Consider the following 19,787-nt stretch of genomic DNA (forward strand, 5'->3'; position numbering starts at 1 on the left):
GCAGTTTCTGAGTCTTCTGTTTGCTGCTCAGAATTTAGATCTGATTCTAAGGAGAACTCCAGAAGGTAGCTTTCCATGCTATTATTGTTGTGTGTGTGTGTGTGTGTGTGTGTGTGTGTGTGTGTGTGTGTGGCTCCTTAATTCACAATATTCGAGAAAAATTTTGGATGCAGTATTGCTACCCTCGTTGACTACACGCAGAAATGTTCGTGGAGGCTGCGGATCAGACAGAAATAACCTGAAATTTCATTTTTGAAACAGATTTAAAATAGCATATGAGTTCAAGATTGTTTTTATTAAATGACGATATATCAGTATCTTATTTTATCATTGTTAGACCTTGTCCTGACACTGAAGTAATATGAATGCTGAACACAGGCACCTGAGTTTTGTAAGAAAAAAATGAAACATCTGGTAATGTTGAAGCCCACAGAAGGTAGTTGTCAACTAACCTTCTGGACCTCATACCCCAAGTATTTGGATTCCATGCCTTGTTGGTGTCATATGTAAATTTATTTATTCATTCCCAAGCACCTTGATGCTCAGTAAATATCTGAACATTGGTTCCCAACGTTTTCCTTAAGTCTAGGGAAAATCTACAAAAGCATACGTATCAGATCAATTTTGTTTTCTCCAGCTTTATTTTGTTTACTTCTTTTAGAAAATTGATAATTTTGACACAGTCTAGAGTTTTCTGGTGAGTTTATTTTTTCACTGAACCAGTTTAAGAGTGAGTAGTTTTTCCCTGAAGGATATTCGAAAAAAATAAATTAAGTACTACAACCAGCAAAGGTCAGGAACTCTCTCATCTGAAATCGTAGACATGGATTCTAGACAAGGCTCTCTATCCACCCTTGTTTTGAAGTTCTTTCCATTTCTTATATAAATCTATATACTTTGCTACCCAGTTCTTGTCACATACCCTATTTTTCAATAATATTTTGCTCTTGCAACACAGGAAAAAGTGAAACTTCTAAAGCTGAGAAGGAATTGAACAATTTGTGTCTCAGGAACATGTGACATATAAGAAGACAAATTTCCACCTCACTTTGTGTAAAAAATCTGTAGAATTCTTTGATTCTTAAGGCTAGAAGTTCAGAGTAAGAGAAATTTTAGATGGATATCGAAAAAAAACCAAAAACATATTTAAACATTCTCAAGACTCAAGCTATTTCTACCTACAAACTGTAGGCCCAGATCAACTTTTATTCTTGTTTTCCTTTTTTGAAAAAATGTTTGCTGTTCTAGTAAAATCATAATTTATTTGTGGTTTGCTTTCCCTATTAAAATATGAAGATAAGTTTGCTTTTGTATAAAGTGAAAGACGTTTCTATCTGAATACTCATAACTCCATTAAAGTTAATACGTGATTTTTGGCTTCGGCATGAGTTTACTTAAATGTCCTTTCCTAGTGAAATTTACTGGCCCTGCAACATGCTCATGTGTCGGTTCCAAGAGTGACATGGTTACTTTTGATAGGAACTTTTAAGAGGAACTTGTTGTGGTCATATTAATAAGGGGAAGGCTTCAAAAGCTCCATGTTTGTTTCATACACGGATATTTCCCCACCCAAATCTCAGTGACCCCTTTCCTAAATGACAGGGATTAGTTCCAATGACTAGGAGTTTTGATTCTGCTCTTTTGTGTGACTCACACCATTCATTCACTAAGCCCCAGTTTCTACTATTTCTACTATTCATTAAACCATTTGCTCTTTTCCTAGTATTAGCATCATAAAATGTGTTCACTGTGTTATGCTTGTCTCAATTATAACTGTTTTATCTTTATGCCATTCTTTTCCAAAGAATTTCTGTTCATTCACCAAAATCTCAATGTCGTAGTCTTTATACTTCTTCTCTTGCAGCGTTACACTTGAATTTCCCTCTGAGCTTCATATCCATCTAGCTAACTCCTGTTGGATTTCTCCATTTCTCAAAGGCGTCTCAACATATCCAAGACCTTCATAGTATTTCCCCAAACCTGGCCCTCCTTTGGTGTTACCTATTTTAGCAAGTGACACCACCATCTATCTGGTTGGGCAAATCATCTTTCATTTTCCTCTCTCCTTCCACTCCACACCCGCCTATCACCAAGCCCTACTGACTTGTATCTTGAATGTGTCTTGAATTTGTACATAGCCGTTACCTTAATCCAAGCCACCACCAAAGCTCCCCTTCTACTAAGTGCTTTTGTATTGTTCTCTGCTCCTGTCATTGATGGAAGAGTAGTCTTTTAAATATGCAAATCTGATTGTGTTACCCTCCAGTTTACATCCACTAATTGTCTTTCATTTTGGAGGAGTAAGACCACAATCCTTCAAATGGCCTTTTTTTTTGGTCTACCTTATGACATCCTTTCCAGACTGACTCATCTTGTACTGCTCTCTAATGCTCTTTATTCTAGTCCCACTAGATCTCTTTCATTTTATCTTGCTGAAATTGTTCCTTTTGCCTAGAATACTTGGTCTTTTTTTGCACCTCAACCTTTTTCATCTAACAAACTCCTACTCATTCTTCAGAACCCAGGTCAAGTATCACTTTCTTTGATAAGCCTTCCCTGATACCAATTCAGGTACCTTTATATTCTATAAAACTCTGTTTGTTTTTTTTCCCTTAGCTCACTAAATACACATCACTATTCTTATTTGATTACTATCCATCTTCCCCAGTAGAATGTAATTCACTTGTTTTAACTTACTATATTTCTAGATACTAGCAAAGTACATATAGTCAATGCTCAAAAAATACATGACGAACAATTGAATGAAGATAAAAACAGATTTAACTGTTGTAACCATCTGAAGGAACTTATGTATAAAGTATCCCAAATTTTCTCTGTTCCACAAACATTTATCTGTCCTCTTCTACTGGCTTAGTAGCAAATGAAATACAAATAGCAATGATTTCTATTAGCTGACAAGCTGGTATTAGTTACTCATGTGTATAAAAAAAAAGTCAAAGCCAATTCTTTAACTAGACAGACTTGCAGTTTGTCATTATTATACACTCTTACTCCTTATAAGCAAGGGTTTCATTATTTTTATTTCCAAATTTTGGCTTACAATAGATACTATCGAAGCTTTTTTATTATTATCTAATCTTGAAAATTTGTTTAGAAATTAATTGCAAAACATTTGCTAATACTAGTAAATGGATATCTTTTCTCAGTAGAAAGCTAACTGTACATTTATTATCCTTGCCAAATAAAATTCAGTGTTTTCATGCTTAAATTTATAAGCAGTCTGCGAAGAAATCCATTATTAGGCACATTTGGTACTGTAACCAACAGAAAATGTTAGTCATTTACATGGTATAATTTCAATATTAATTCATAAACATTGGTTTTCATTCAGTTCATGTCTGACTTGTAGATGATATCTCATTTCACACGGTCCAATTAAGAGAAGTGTGTAGATGATTTTTATCACACTAACTACTTTTCTTTAAAAACATTTTAGGCTTTTAAACATTATTATATTAGACTGTTTCTGTGTTTCTGGATTTTTATTACAAATTTTAAACTGGCATTAGTAAGTGACAATGTCTGGCCCAGATTCAAATTTTATCCTGTCCAAGTATTTCACATTTGAAAAAAATAATAGCATCAATATACTGTTCAAGACATCTAATTAACCCATCTTGTTCCTCAGTCAGGTGCAGCAATTCAAAGTTTATACATGCATTAAGAAAGTTTAATAGTGACAAGGTCTAGATATATACAAGGAGCATGAACTTTTCCATGATGACATTGTACGTGCAAACAAAGTATTACCCTGATCATGGTTTACCAAGTCAACATTTTTCAAGAGCCTTTAATGTGCCAGTCACTGGAAATACTAAGCCAAATAAATATCTGGTCTCTAGGAGATGGGAAGACAATGATGGAGGGAATCATCTCAGTGCCCAGGAGCCCTGAACCAAAGGCCCTTACCTTTTCACAAACCTGGGAGGCTGAGACAGAAGAAAAGGCAGACAGGCTAGCCCTGGAAAGTTACTGAATCAAGGTAGAGAAAGTGCCTCAGCTGAGGCCCCAGTAAGAAGGCTCCCATATGGGGGACACCTGTGTCCGAGACTTTGCCGGCCCTGCCTCCAGAAAATCACAGCGTAGTGACTGTGGAAAGGGCAGCTTCCCCCATGATGGCCATTCCCACCCCCATGCCCACCCCCACCCCCGCCATGAAATAGCCTATGGTCAGGCCTTGAAAGATCACAAATAGAATTTTGGCCTGGGGGCATTTCAAACTTTAGGGCGTAATGTGAATAATCTCTGCTTGTAAAATATCACTCTGACAAAAGTATAGAATAGCTACTGAGGGAAAGAGATGAGATGCACGGCGGGAAGTCAGAGGAAGCCTGTCGGGGGTTCAGGTCTAAACCATACCAGGGGCGCAGGGTGGTGCTGGTGCCTTTAACTGAGATGAGGCACGCGGGCTGTGGGGAATAGGGAGAAGCTTTGAGGGACAAACCGATGTATTTAAGGCACGTGTGGAGGCACCAAAGTGAAAACCTCACTGGCCAGTTAGAATACTCAAATGAGCTCAGGTCAGGCATCCCATGTAAAGAAATGACATTAGAAATTTGCCCTTTAATAACGAGAGGTCCATATGTTAACATTCTAAACGTCAACTCAATTTTAAATGATATATACAGGTTAGGTATGTTTCATTGCAGGTCAAAAAACCCCCTCGCGTGAATTAAATCAGAAGGTCTTAGAACATTTTCAATCTAAACGTTGCATTGCTTTTGGGCTGGTACTATGATAACTACTTGTGTTGCTGCAGATTTGAAGCTCCAAGGTGAGGGGTATGAGGCTACGGCAGTCAGAAGAAGATGCGGGGAGCCCTAGGCAATTGTGACGTGGCTCTTTATTCCAGCAAAGGGCACGGCCTGCCTCGCAGGGCGGCCTCACTGTTTATACACAGGTTAAACAATGTTGGCACACTGCCAGATGATGGGAGCCTGCGCATGCGTACGGGGCACATGGTTACATGGTTAGGTAAGGGGAGAAGTGCTGAGTCACGTCTGCTCGGAAGCCAGCTACCGGTGTAGGGAGCCTGACCAAGGCCATCTTTCTTTTTCCTCACACTACAGTGTACGTTTGCTTTGTGGTAAACACTTTTTATCAGCAGGACATACATATTTGTACCTTTTTTTTTTTTTTAGCCCTGCTTACATTACTTCATGTGGATCTATTAATTTTATCAGATGTTCCCAGGACATCTTCTCTTCTTGAAAAGGAGAAATAAAACTCATTCATACATTAAAATAGAAAAATGAATGAAAACGCACATGACAACTCTGGCGGACACTGTTGGTGCCTGAGCTGGATCTCCAGCTTGCTGGGCCAGTAACCCCACCCCAGCTGCTCTTGAGTGTTGGATGCAAACAGTTCACAGTCACCCCCTTTTCTGGTGAACAAACTTTTTTTTTTTTTTTTTTTTTTTTTAAGGCGAGGCAACCCTTGGTTGACCTCACAGGTTGCAAGGACCTTGTCAGTTTACAATCCCCTATTTTTTAAGCCTACAGCACCTGGTCTTCCTGGGTGGTCGCCCATCCAAATACTAACCAGGCCCGATCCTGCTTAGCTTCCAAGATCAGATGGGATCGGGTTTGTTCAAGATCAGATGGGATCGGGTTTGTTCAGGGCGGCATGGCCGTAGAGTGGTGGACAAACTTCTGCACGTCAGAAGCCACCTCCCTGGGAAGTCACCCACCCAGCCCCAGCCCCAGGTGGGCAATCCAGAGCCTGTAATTGACATGGGGATAATAAAAAGCTGACATCTTTCCTTACGGTTGCACTAACTCTGTGTTACGATCTATACTCCAGAGCTTTCTGTGGAATAAGGCTGCGGCTGGACTCCAGCTGAGACCTCGTCCTTGCTTAGTCCCTCTGCCTTCTTCTGCTTCCCTCACTCTCTTTCTCCTCAGTGCCCTCCAAATATCCCATGCACCTGAATCCCTGACTCAGCCTCTATCTTGAAGACTATTGTAAAACTTATTTATTGGAATAGAAAGTCAGGTCCATGGAGGGGAGAAATAAAACATATATTTTTTTAATATTCAGAGGTGATGACTGACCCAATTATATGGCTCCTAGTTTCTAGGCAGCCCAAGTGAAGAGTGAAACATTTATCAGTTCAGACCCAAAATTTGCTCAAACCAAGGGAATGAAACCAATGAATGAGAGGAGCTAGGCAAGTTGCCTGCGATTCCACTGAATGGACTTGACTCAATTCAAGCACTACACAGAGAGCTCCCGTGATTAGATTAACTGAAATTAAATCTTTTTTTTTTTTTTTTTTGACATTGGGGGCTGAAATTCTTACACTGCCCATCTGTAGCCGGCCATTATAACCAAGAGAAGTGGTCAGATAGGAAGCAGTTCTGTCTGCTGTGCTGGCCACGAGCCTGTGTTAGCTAGGGCTGCTTTTCAGAGGTTAGTAGCCTAAAAATAAGCTTTTCTCAAAACTTTTGACCCTGAGAGTCACGTAAATCCTCTTTGAGCCTTTCCCCTATGAGTTCTCTGAAGAAGCCTGCTGTAATAGTGCAGTCTCCCTTGAAAAGGTCTTATTCTCATCTGAATCCAAGTAGCAATTTCCTGCAGTAAAATGAGGCTCTTTGAGTTTCCATGGAGGTATTTAAAAATACATTTCCTATTAATTTATGACTACCTTCCCCATGGCCAGGCTGAATTATAAAGGTTTAACATTTGCAGTTTGAAAATTTCTCACAGTCGGCTATGGAACATGACCAACATTACAATGAGAAAGTCTAATAATTTTCATGGATTATTTGGGCAACAGCTCTTAGCAAAAAAAAAAAAAAAATCTGTTTAATCAGATATTGATAATTTTCCGCCAATTAAGTGTAGCAATACCCTTTGCTCACTGCACGAAATGCACTGAGGATCAAAAATTTGGAATGCTTTGGACTTCAGTGCTCTGCTTAGCCTAATGCATCTGGGCTGTTCCAAATTCCTCTAAATTGATTGCTCAACTAGGTGGATCTGATCTCTTATTAATGTGACTGTTAAAAATTAAAGCTCTGTATCAGGCTTTCTCCAAAATATTTAGTGCAACTCTACCCTTCAGGTATCTTTGGGAAACAAAGAATGTTTTGTGGTAAATAAAAAAAGGGGAGGGGCAGGGATTATACTGTAAAGTATGTCCACTTCCCTTAAAAATCCACAACTAACACCAGAAAGGAAACAGCTTTGAGAAGGAAAGAATCTGTATTAGTCAAGTATCCCCAAACTTAGCAACCTAATACAGATATTTGTTATCTCACAAATTTCTAAAGATCAGGAATCTGGGAATGTCTTAGCGGCATGGGCTAGTTCAGGGTCTTTCATGAGGTTGCAGTGAAGCTATTGGCCAGGGCTGCAATCATCTGAAGGCTTGACTGGGGCCGGGGAGGGAGGGTCTATTTTAAAGATGGCTCCCTCCCATGGCTGTTGGAAGGAGGTCTCAGTTCTTCACCACACAACCTCTTGGCAGCACTTCTGAGTGGCCTCATACCCTGGCACAGCTGGCTTCCCACAGAATGAGTGATCTGAGAGACAGCAAGCAGGAAGTCACAGTGCTTTTTATGATCTTGTTTCTGAAGTCACATACAATCACTTCCGCTTGTATTCTATTTGTGACAAGTGAATCATAATCACTAAGTCAAAGTAATACTCAAAGGAAGGGGAATTAGGCTCTGCACTTTGAAGGAAGCATCAAAGAATTTATGGACATATTTTGAATGACCACAAGTGGTTTCATCCATCATTTCTAATACTTTATCACAGAAGCTTCGATCATCATATCATAGTTAATAATCCTGTAGAATGGAACATAATGGGGAAAATGCTGTGTCATACTCTTTATTTTCACTCAAGGAAATATAGAAAATTAAAAAATAGATAATGTATATAAATTGGTAATTTGAACAAAGTATCATCTTTCATTTCTTCTTTTCTAATTTTACAAATATATCTTGCACATTTTAGTTAACCAATTGTTCTAAAAAAAAGTCATACAAATATTTTAAAAATCTTATTCACTCCTCATATAACAGTTATATTGCTCATTCTATGTACAGTGTATTATGGTTGGGGCACTTTTATGTTTAAACAACATTCTAGACCAAAGTATTTCCCAAGCTTTGATAAAGAATGCTAAAAGTTGCAGGAAAAATAAGGTGATACTCATGGCATGGTCTCTGGGAACATTCACTTGGACAGTTGAGAAATTCTAAGTATGTGAATCTTCAAAAGGGAAACAAACACATTTTGAACGGAAGATAATATAGGCACAGATCTATTAGATGCCAATACTCTTGTTTAAACCAACTGAGCCTTATTTCATATTTAAGAAATTCATTTTTTTAGTTTCAGAGAGAAGTTCAACCTTTTTGACAACGTGAGCTATAAAATAATTTCTGGACAGATCATTACTTTGCAGATGATTCATAACCTATCGTACACTTTAACAATGTAAATCTCAAAAAAGAAACGGAAAGGTCATGTTGGTTCTCCACAAGTGACATGCGTTCCACTTTGCTCAAAATTTAAGAGCACCTTTATTACATGCCATATACTTATACTTTATCATTAGAAAATATTTTTTTTCATGCGAGTAATATTTCTAATAAGATCTACAATTCCCGTGTGTCCTGTGAAAAACAAGTGGTGTGTCAATCATCCCATGAGAGGCGGACGAGATCAGTACACACCCCAAGCGTAAGCTCTGACAAATCTATTGTAGATCCAGATATTACGTGCCACACGCTTCTCCAGCTTTCAAATGAATAGGTGACAATGGCTCTCAGCAGAATTTAGCAGGAAAAAAAAAAAAAAAGATCAAGAATGATAAACTCATTTTGGGGGTGGGATTGCTCTCCCGGGAAAAGCATCGTGGTGACGATGGCGTTGCTTTGTCAGGGCACAGTCCGGAGTTACTGCCCAGCCATTTGAAAGATGTTTGCTTGAAATAATTAAGAAATGATGTGAGAAAGTGAGGCTAGTTCAATAAAAACCGCAAGTCAAGACAAGTCATAACTGGATTGGCTAAGACAAAATAATTAATTTTACATATTACTTACACATTATTTCAAAGAGTTTATAAACGCACCATCCTGTATTCTACTCTATCTAACGTATCACATCATACCACAGATTTAAACAGATTGTTCCAAGCTCTCACGACTTACAATCCCAGAGTCCCAGAGCCTCGTATTAATGCCATTCTCACTTATTTGAAAACAGATAAAACTGGCATTTTCTTGATGCCACACATTAAACTCTACGGCAAATATTTTAAAGAATCACATCTAGTCAAATACCACTTTTGAAATATTCATAACAGTTTTTAATTGGAATTTTATTAAATTGGTACAAAAAGAATACAAGATATAAAATGGTATATGCCATCAGAATTATAAAGAAACTGCTAGATTTAGATGTGGTAAGATTTCATTCATCGTGATGCTACATAAAATTCCCAGGGCCAAGAGACCAAAGAAAGAGGCTGACAACTCCAGCATCACATCGAGTTTATCCAGGGAACTTAACTTACATGGAAACATGTCTTTGGCAGCAGTAATATGACGTGTGCGTCCTCTGTGCTGGTTGGCAGGCCTAACAAGTTACATAGAACATGGCAGGATAGATAGGGGTGCTGGGGTGTGACCCGCTCCAGATAAAGTGAAAAGCCTTACATGCCTGCCCCCAGGAAGGAACCAGTCTATCTGGGGCATAAGGGAGAGGACAATCGGTCTCTGAGGGGATTCATGGTAAGCAATTTTTGTTCTGGCCGGGATCTAGCTGGTCATGTCATGAGACACAGTCTTTCCTTCATACTCAAGGTTCACAGAAGACCTCACGGCAGAGCTCATACGTGATGTACCCAGTGAGGGTGATGAGATGCTGATATTGAGGAGGAGCTGAAAGTCTTCGGCGTCCTTTTGCTCCTCCCCCTTTTCCTTCTCCCACTTCCATGGGTCATTATGTCATTTTGTGTCTGTCTCCTAACAAGTAGATAAGCGTCACAGTTAGGGATTTCCAAAACTTAGATATGAAAATGGGGTTAGATATGCAAGAGATTTATCTGAAGAAATACTTGTATAAGCTTTCTAGGGCTCCCATAACAAAGTATCACAAACTAGGTGGCTTAAAACAACAGAAATTTTTTGCCTCACAGTTCTGGAGGCTAGAAGTCTGAAACTGTGGTGGCAGTGCTATGCTCCCTGCAAGACCTTGCGGGGAAAATCCTTCTATGTCTCTTGCAGCTTCTGAAAGCCCAGGCACTCCTTGCCTTGTGAAATCATAACTCCAATCTCTGCCTCTGTCATCACGTGACTCTCTTCTTTCTGTACCTTCCATAATTTCTGTTCTTATAAGGACAGTAGTGTCCAATTGGATTAAAGACTCATCCTAATGACCTCATTTTAACTTGATTACATCTGCAAAGACCCAATTTCTAAATAAGATCACATTCACAGATACTGAAGGTTAGAACTTCGGCATATCTTTGGGTGGGGGAGAGGAACAATTAAAACTCTAATAATACTTATGTCAACTGATGTCCCTTGGTGTCAGTTCAATGCCAACAGGAGTCCCCAATTTGGGGTGTAGTGAAGAACGAAACTTTATTCAGTGTAAACAGCTGAATTTTGATACAACACACAGTTGTGAGAATAGCACAGCTGTGGAACAGTTCAATAATGTTACAGATCAATTATGAAACAGCACAGTTGTAAGGTGGCCCTGGAGCAAGGTGGCCCTGGGGCGAGGCCACTCCTCAGCTAGACAGCTCCACTCCACTCCACTCCACCCCTCCCTGCTCCAGGACATCTTTGGGGTTTCAGCTCCAACCAGGGAAATGCATTTTGCAGTCTTCAGTAGAAAGGAAATGTGCTCCCTGAGCTAGAAGAGAGCCGACTTATATAGACAGAAGCCCTGCCCCTGGTCCCTGATTGGGCCATCTTCATGCAAATGAGGACTCCAAATCCTTGTAGTTTGATTGGTCCAAAAAGCACTGTCCTGACCGGTCAAAATTCTCTGATTGGTTGGTGAAGACACTAATGGGAATATAGCTGTGCAGCTACAACTGGATGGAGAAAGTCTCAGTCCTACTAGATGAAATATAATTCCAGAAACTCCTTTATAAGGGTTGGTTCAGATGGTAGAAATGCAGTGCCAGTCAGTGTGGGAGGCAGGCAGCTTAGTGCAGGTTTCTCCCTGACATACGTTTGTGTGAGAAGCCCCTGGTTCAGAAATTGGTTGCTAGGTTCTGTGTTTTAATTTTAGCTCAGTTAGCCACCAGGAGCCCTTCTTTATAGGTATCTTCTTTCTTGGGGTCAGTGTTTATAAGGTATAAATGGGGAGTGAGCAGGATTATTCAAGGAGTAGCTACTAACTATGGTGTAAGTCAAAAATCTGTGAAAAGAGGGAAAAACAGATTGGGTAGGAAGAACCTCAAATCACAGTACAGTGTTTTTCAAAATTCTATCCCTGATAAACTGTTGGCATTTCCAGAACAAAAGGTGCTCAATGGAGTCAACCTGCTACCAGGTTGGGCCAGGTGGTATTCTTAATGAATAATGCCATATCAGGGGTTTGCTGTTGGTGGTCTCTGTTGCTGGCAGGGCAGACATTCAATAGCAGCAGCCAGACTGGCTTTTAAATGTGGGAGTCCTGGACCAGTGCTGCCATTGGAGGAATCCACGTCGGTCAGGAATGATCCGGTCCTAACATCCACTCCCGTTGTTAGCTGTGCTGGAGGCAGCCCTACAGAAGCACAGCCTGGAGTGAACTATGTGGTAGATGCAAAAAGTATGTTAACCGGAAGCTGGCAATCAGCGATCCACTGTGCAGCAGGATTTCCTGAAGGGAGATCTGAATGGGGAAACTCCAGGACTGCCACGGGTGATTTACTCCACGTGCTCTGTGGGGAAGTGAGAGAGTAGACAAGAGAACAAGAACCAAAAAAGGTATCCAATGGTTCCTTTCTTCTTGGTTTGTCCAGGTCTCCACTGACTGACTGAATTGGATGTGGCTGACATGGCCACCTCTGCTCTCACTCCTAGAGCAACCCAGAACTCTCCCACTTTTGTTTTGAACCGGACTTAGACCTAATCCCATATAGACTCATGCCTTGCCACCGATGACCAAAACACTTTTGTTAAAAAAAGAAATAATTCGGCATGGCTGAAGGAAAAAAAGAGAAAATTTTAAAGATTAAGTTGTGGCTAAATCATGGACACCCTGAGGCTGTGGTTCATTGACTTTCATTCTATATACAAATTGTGATGGACCATTAATTATGGTGACGGTGAAAAATAAAGCATTGTGACACAGGCAAGAAATAACTGTACCCAAATATGGAAATAAAAGTAGAAATGATGTCTCTTATTTTCAAAAGAATATTAAATATAAAAAATACATCTTTTCATTACTTACTGTTTTTTTAAGTACATCTGGGTGAAAACCTGTAATTATTAGTAGAGTTCCATTTCTGCTGCCAAGAATCATTTCTGTGGGTAAACACATTCTGCTCAATCTCATTGTCCAGTTGCAAGAAAGTAATTGTTCACCTTACAGATCCCAAGAGAGTAAATTATTAAATAAGAATAAAACTAAACAAGTCAGGACTGACCCAGGGGCAGGAAAGGTTCTAGACTAGTACAGGCGTGATGCTGACTGTAAGTCAAATATACCAGTAATCTTTCTTTACTTTTTATTTATTTTTTATTTTTTAGGCGAAGCAACCCTTGGATGACCTCACAGATTGCAAGGACCTTATCATCTTGCAATCCTTTATTTTTTATTTTTCACATCTACAGCACCTGATCTTCCAAGTTGGTCTCCCATCCATGTACTAACCAGGTCTGACCCTGCTTAACTTCCAAGATCAGATGGGATCGGGCTTGTTCAGGGTAGCATGGCCATAGACTGTTCCTTTATTTTTTTAAAAAATCTATATCTAACGACTGTGAAACCAAATTAGATGCAATCTTCTCAAATAAGTTGACATAATTACAGTATATCCAGTAACATCTATTCAGAAGCCATATTTCTTTGTCTAATCAATTAAAGTTAGTAAGGAGAGACTTTAGTTAGTGCCACCCCTCTGAGAATAAAGAATATGAAGACTCTAATAGCCTGGAATAGTAGTGCTTTCAGGAGTTTCATTTGCTCCAAAATATATTTCCTACTCGTCCCCTAAAGGCACAGTCTCTTGAAAACCCCATTAGGAGTAAATATATTTTCAAAAGAAAGATACATATTACCACAGTGTTTACAGACTCTTCTCACTTCTGAGATATTATCCCAAGGAAATAATTTCCGGGAGAAAAAAAAATCTGTAAATACAAAGATATGTTAGAAGTGTTGATTGTGTAACCAGATTCACCAGTCATCATTAGATCACAGGAGCTAATGGGGTCACATCATTAGTAAGAACTTGAAATTCTTAGGGTCTTTTTTCCACCTTTTAGCAAATACTCTCCCCAGGGTATTTCTAGGAGTCCCCAGTGGTGTATCCCTTGTGCCCACAGACAAGTCTCCTGGAGAGCATCATCCTGGCTTTGTGTCTCTCACTAAGCACTGCCATCTACGGTTCTTATGAAACACTCCCTCTGTAATATCTGTGACTTCCAGTGCCGAAGCTGTGCCACTGTTGGTGGCAAAATAAAGAATATCTCAAAGCAATTTTGCTTCATGACCTCAATAGTTTACTGAGAAATCAAATTTTAAAAAATTATGTTAGTTTTTACTTACAGCCTTTTGCTTCTCATAGGTAGAAATGGGTCCATGTGGCTGGATTGGGGATAGATTTTGGGTGGCGGCCACCATGCTAAACTGAAAATCAGCACTCTTTTCTGATCTTGGTACTTTGTTGCTATGCTAAAATCACCAAGCTTCACCTCTCTTCCAGGCCCCCATCCAGTCAGGCTTCTGTCAGGTACAGGGTATTGGCTAGCAAGACAGGGCCAGACCTATCTAATTTCAGGTAAAGTTTGAAGTTGAATCATTGCTACATTTCTATGATCAAAAAACAGAAAACGAAGTGTGTTCTTAGATTATAAGTAGAAAAATTCAGTCAAATATGATGTGAATATTGTAAATATCAAAACACTGCAAATATATGGGGAAATAGAGAGGTATGTAGATGCTAATGTTAAATACAAAAAATCATTATTTAGCAATTGCATATCATACTCAGAATTTATAGTAATAAGCATGTATGAAAAAACAAGTCATATAAATACAGTGCATTACACTTACATATATTTATATGACATACTGTACTATATTATATTAAGAAAAGTTATACACAAAATTATTGCATGGAGCAGGGAAAAACATTTATAGTAACCCACTGACACTAGAAAGTTCACTAAAGAATCCAGTAAGACTGTAAGGGAAAGGGAGAGGAGTCAGAAATTCTGTCAGAGCCTGGAAACTAATTCTAATCCAGAGAATGGGGCCTGGCCCAGTGGGGAGCTGACAGGGAGTCTGGCCCTGGGGCAGCAGGAATCTTGACCTACAGGGGAAAATGACAGGGAGATGATTTCATCGTGGAAGGAAGGTACCAAGGGTACATTATTTCCTTTTTGATTTTGGTTGAGTTGACCCAGACTTTAATATTTATTTCCTCCTAGAGTGTCATAATAAAATGGCCAGGGGCCTTATTGAGAAGCTAAAGCAAACTTTTAAAATTATATCAATTTTTATGCTTGCGCTAACTCATCTAAAGTCTCAGAGCCTTTCAATGCTTTAACTCTTCTCTCTTTAAATACCTGTATGTTCATTACAACTGTACAGCGTATGGCACATATGCAATTTTACTTAATAAATGACATTAGAGCAACCACAGAGGTCTGGCTTAAGTCACGCTCTCCAATAAATGTTCAGAGAAGAGTAAGAGACAAATTCCTTCAAGTATATCCGATTAACTGGGGCAACTCATCTTTGCTCAAGGAGTTCCAGAGATACACGGCTTTCTTAAATGTTAAAATTTGGCGGGGCGGGGCGGGGGGGGGGGAACCTAAGGCTGGTCCAAGTCTGTAAATGGAAAAGTTGGTAAACTAAAAATAAATACAGTGGTTAAGTATTTGCGACTCCATCTTAAAGTGAAGGGAGATGTGCCTATCAGTATGCTCTAGAGTCAACTTTATGAACTGAGTATACTTAGCAATCACTCTTCAAATCTTGTCCAAAAAAACAGAGTCAAGAATGACTGCATTTCCTTCGTATAAGCCACTGATTACTGGGATAAGAGATGTTTGTATTTGAGGTATACGAAGAGGAAAGGGAAAAGATCGTAGACAATATTGGTCTACTGACATATGTACTGTGATGGCCTGAGATAGGAATTCTCATAGAGAGAGAACATAATTTCCCTTGCTTGGAAGTTCATATATAATTCATCATCTCCTGAACCCAAATAGATACATTATGACTGAAATACTGATCTTTAAACAATATTCATTGAATTGAATTGAATTGAATTGAATTGAATTGAATCAAGGACTCTTTAGAAAATCACTATTTCTTTTCATCTAGGAAATTTGGTAATCTTGGTTGAAAATTGTCCCATTGGATATTGATATTTTTAAAAAGGATACTTGGATTGAATCCATGAAGAATTATTCATGGTGCACAGAAAGCGTCCCAGTCTTGGTTCTAGTCATTCCTGATCCTGCTGCTCCTTAGTCTTCACACTGCCAGTTTTTCTGGGTCAGGGACCCTAACCAAGCTCCCTCTGCCAGTGCTATTCGCACAAATAGAACGAGACTGAGTTCCATAAAGCAGAGCAGAAACCATATTCTTTGGTCAAGGAATGGAGAAGGATAAGCTCATGCTTGAACGGCACCTTCTCTCCAGCGGGGTGGAGCCTTCTGTATTTAAAGGCTGTGGTGTGGAGTGAGTAAATTCTTCTAGGCCCATGTAGTTATCCTTCTGTTGCACGTGGCCCTTCTGCACACGGCTGCTTTTACACACAATGTTCCATTGCCATCTTGGTTATGACGCTCAGCACTTTGGTCTTTGAAGCTGGAAATCCTGAAAGTTCCTGTAAGCAAGCATAGTTTGTGACATAGTTTAGGTGTTGAGAAACGATAGGGTCTTTTGGATGCTAGCTTGGTGACGATGACAAGCAAGGTAAGTTTCAGTTTCCCCATATTGCAAATACAGAGCTATAACTGAATAATCCCTTTAAGATAAAAGCTTCTGATACTATTGTGCCTTCACGGTCAAGGTGCCTTCTTTTGTAATCTCCTGAGCCTTTAAATTCCATCTATTGCCACGAGAAATGAAATTAAACTGAAAAAGGACTAAAGGCAGACCAATTCAGCCATTCAGAGATGAGAAGTAGCAGAGATTCATGTCACCAGAGGAAGCAAGGAATGAGCGCTCAGTTTATCCTGATACAAGAGAAGAACTCGGTTACTTTCATGTTCAACCTCATTTTAGCCTAGATTCATTCAAGGCTGTGAGAAAAAAATCTGGGGCACTCTGGCCATTAATATTTGGAACAAAAGGTGTCATGACATCTGTTCTATTGTGAGTGGCATTTCATTCAATGGATATTGTAAACATATTTGGCATGTCCTCGTTGTCACTTCCCTACAGAAGATCTTTAGAAAGCATGCTGGCATGCTACCAAGTGGAATATTTTCATTCTAGTTTCCCATACAGTAGCTGTTTTTCTGTCTCCAAGGCAATTCTAACTGCAACATCTCAGAAGCAGATTAGAAATTTAGAATCAAGAGAGATTGAAGTCCCTACTGGACCCAAGTGATCAGCTGGCTGTCGGAGCATAAATATGAGCAAGAACAAACAGATGAGAAATTTTAACAGAAGTGGAATGACAAATTAGCTATTAATTATTAAAATTATTACTACTCCCAGCTACATGTTTAATCTCTACAGCGAAGCATTTACTTGGCTTACAGTAATTCTTATGCGAAAGATGCTTGGATTCTGAGACCTTGCCTTTCTAGCAGAGACCAGAGTCAGCAATTACCCTCAAGTAGGTTCACAGAAAATGCATTTTGATTGTCAGTTTCTAGGAGTTTTAATTTATATTCCAAATTTAAATTATATTCTAAAAAATATTGAGGAAGCTCACAGAAAAAGACATACGTAATAGAAAATGATTATAACCAAGATTCAAATTCACATCGAAAAAGTTTTCATACTAAGTTGTAGACATTACAATGTTACTCCTTAGAGCAATTGTAAAAAAAAATTTGAACCAGCTGCCTGGATAGAGTGGGATTTCTTTATTTGTTTGCTTCCCCCTGTACCCAGAGGGAGGCAGTAAGTTTGGTTGAGCACTTATTATGTTTTAGGCACCAGCAGGGGCTTTATAAATACTGACATTTAATCATTCCCAAAATCCCCCAAAATGGATTTGATTAGTCTCCTCTTATATGTAAGGAAAATATGTCTCTTAGTTATACCAAATAATTTGCTTAAGATAATACACGTAAGAAAAGGAAAAACTGAGATTCTATCCCAAATGTCTTTCGACTAGAAAATGTGTGCTCCTTTCGCCATTGCTCGTGTTCAGAATAAAACACAGAGTTTGAACATCGGTTGAAATGAGAATCAACTTTACACAGGCTAACTACTCACAGGCTAATAAGAATTACACCTCTCAGTTTTTATTCCTCGTTAATCGGGTACACCTAGTTTATAGATTTATCTGAACTTTAGACTTTTAAGTATCACAGTCTGGAAGAAGAGATGATGAATAAAGCATTAGAGATTTTTTTTTTTTAAGGTCCCGTCCTTCCCTGGTTTTATTAAGATGCCAATTTTCCAGTTTTCAGTAATTGATCCTGCCATAGGTGGTCCTCAATTTCTCCTCAATATCACACTGATATAATATTACTTCAAACTCATTTGTCTGAACACTCTTGAGCCAATCTGTTTTTGAATATCCAAACACTTTGACTGACCCAGATGTGAAGCATATTTTGTGAACCAACTTAAATGTAACTTTTTGGGAGAAGGAGCTGCAGATACTCCCAACTGCTCCAGGCTGGGGTTGCTGTGTGCCGCCGCTGGCAACCGCATGAAATTCACTGGAGGGAAGCTCGTCAGCCTCCACGAGTGAAATGGGAGGGCACCGTCATTTTGTTCCCTGGGACTGCATTTTGTGACCACCGCTCGTGGCAAAAGTAGCAGCCCTAAGCGAAGTGCAAGTTTTCAGACAAGTTATGGGTAGTGTGTTTAGAGTAGGGGTATGTCTGCAGAAGATAGGAGCTCCCTTTCTTATGAATCCTTTTGCTCTTTACAAATAAGACATTTAGTCTACAGCCAAGCCACCCTGAACAAGCTCCACCCTGTCTGACCTTGGAAGCTAAGCAGGGTCAGGCCTGGTTTAGTACTTGGATGGGAGACCACCTTGAAGACCAGGTGCTACAGGAATAAAAAATAAGGGATTGTAAGGTGACAAAGTCCTTGCAATCTGTGAGGTCAACCAAGGGTTGCCTCGCCTAAAAAAAAATGAAATAAAAAAATAAGACATTCAGTTAAAGACGAATATGCTGCAAACTTTTTATTAGAGAAGGAATGAGAGTAGTTTCTGAGGAGCTAAAATTCTCTGTCAAGGAGGGTCTCATCATGGTGAGGGGACCGCAGACTGGGTTCAGTAGACGATGTTAGAAATTTAGTGTTATTTTGGCCATTGCTATTTTCTTAATATATCACTTCAAAGAGAAACTCATTTGATTATCAATGCATCACCCATTTGAATAATATGAGTATAACTTAATCTAAGACCATTCAAAGTTACATACTAGAGACAGAGTGAATTATTAAACTCTGATACTAGTATTACATTATTTTCTCAATTTAACGTATTTACAAATAATCACTCGTTTTCAGCATTTTGGAGGACATCAGCAGTCTTATCATTAGTTAGCATGTGCTCAGACACCCAGATTTCCGGACAAATTCTCTTTTCAGATTATGTTTAGCTGAGTCTGGAAAGTGAGTAAGCTACTATCTCTCTAACTTGTTTTACATTTATTGTCTCCAAAGGCGTCTGGGTCTTTAAGGGTTATCGCTGACTAGTGGGTATGTTCTGTCCTGCCGGGTCTCCTGCAATCAGGTTAGAGTGTCTCCTTACAGAAATTACCTGCTGTTAGGGGATTTTTAATAACTCTGTTTATGAGTTCTTTCCTAATAAGGTCTGGAGGAGTGTACATTTTTAAAAATATTACTTTAAGTCAGTGTAAAACAAAATTCTAATAATTAGATTTCTTCTAGTCTGTTCTAAAGGTGACATCTGAAACTCTAACTAGGTACAGTTAACTCTAGGCTGGGTTCTCTTTGGTCTCGGATGGTTGTTTTGGTAATATACAATTTATTCAGAAAATGTCAGGACAACTGAGAATATAACACAATAAGTACATTTTCTCAATATGCTATACTAACTAAATTAAGAAATATTGTGGAAAGTACTCTACTTTAATATAATGAATTATTAAACAAATAAAAAAGCTTACAAAACCTTATAAGACTTTTCTTCGCTGCTCGAAAAAGCCAGCTGTAAGATAGCTGGGACTCTTATAATTATTTTAATGCAATTTTGCAGTAGCTAACCATTACTTTTTTCTCTTCTACACCTTTTCCACCCTTCAACTCAAGAGACAACACTCTGACTTTCTTTGGAGAAATACTCCTCTCCATTCCGTGTGATTGCGTTTGTGCCTCCAACCAGGATATCCCATTCTACTAGTCATAGATAGAGCCATGTTACATGGCGCTGGCCAGGTAACTGGCTTCCT

The 19,787-nt window shown here is 39.1% G+C and overlaps 2 pseudogenes; both read right to left on the reverse strand.

Annotated features, from left to right (window-relative positions):
- Positions 1 to 5,516: 5,516 nt before the first annotated feature.
- On the reverse strand, positions 5,517 to 5,661 carry LOC118613052 (annotated as a pseudogene).
- Positions 5,662 to 12,815: 7,154 nt separating this feature from the next.
- Positions 12,816 to 12,934, reverse strand: LOC118613245 (annotated as a pseudogene).
- Positions 12,935 to 19,787: the final 6,853 nt, after the last annotated feature.

The sequence above is a fragment of the Rousettus aegyptiacus genome, unplaced genomic scaffold (genome assembly GCF_014176215.1).
Source record: "Rousettus aegyptiacus isolate mRouAeg1 unplaced genomic scaffold, mRouAeg1.p scaffold_m13_p_17, whole genome shotgun sequence".
Taxonomy (NCBI): domain Eukaryota; kingdom Metazoa; phylum Chordata; class Mammalia; order Chiroptera; family Pteropodidae; genus Rousettus; species Rousettus aegyptiacus.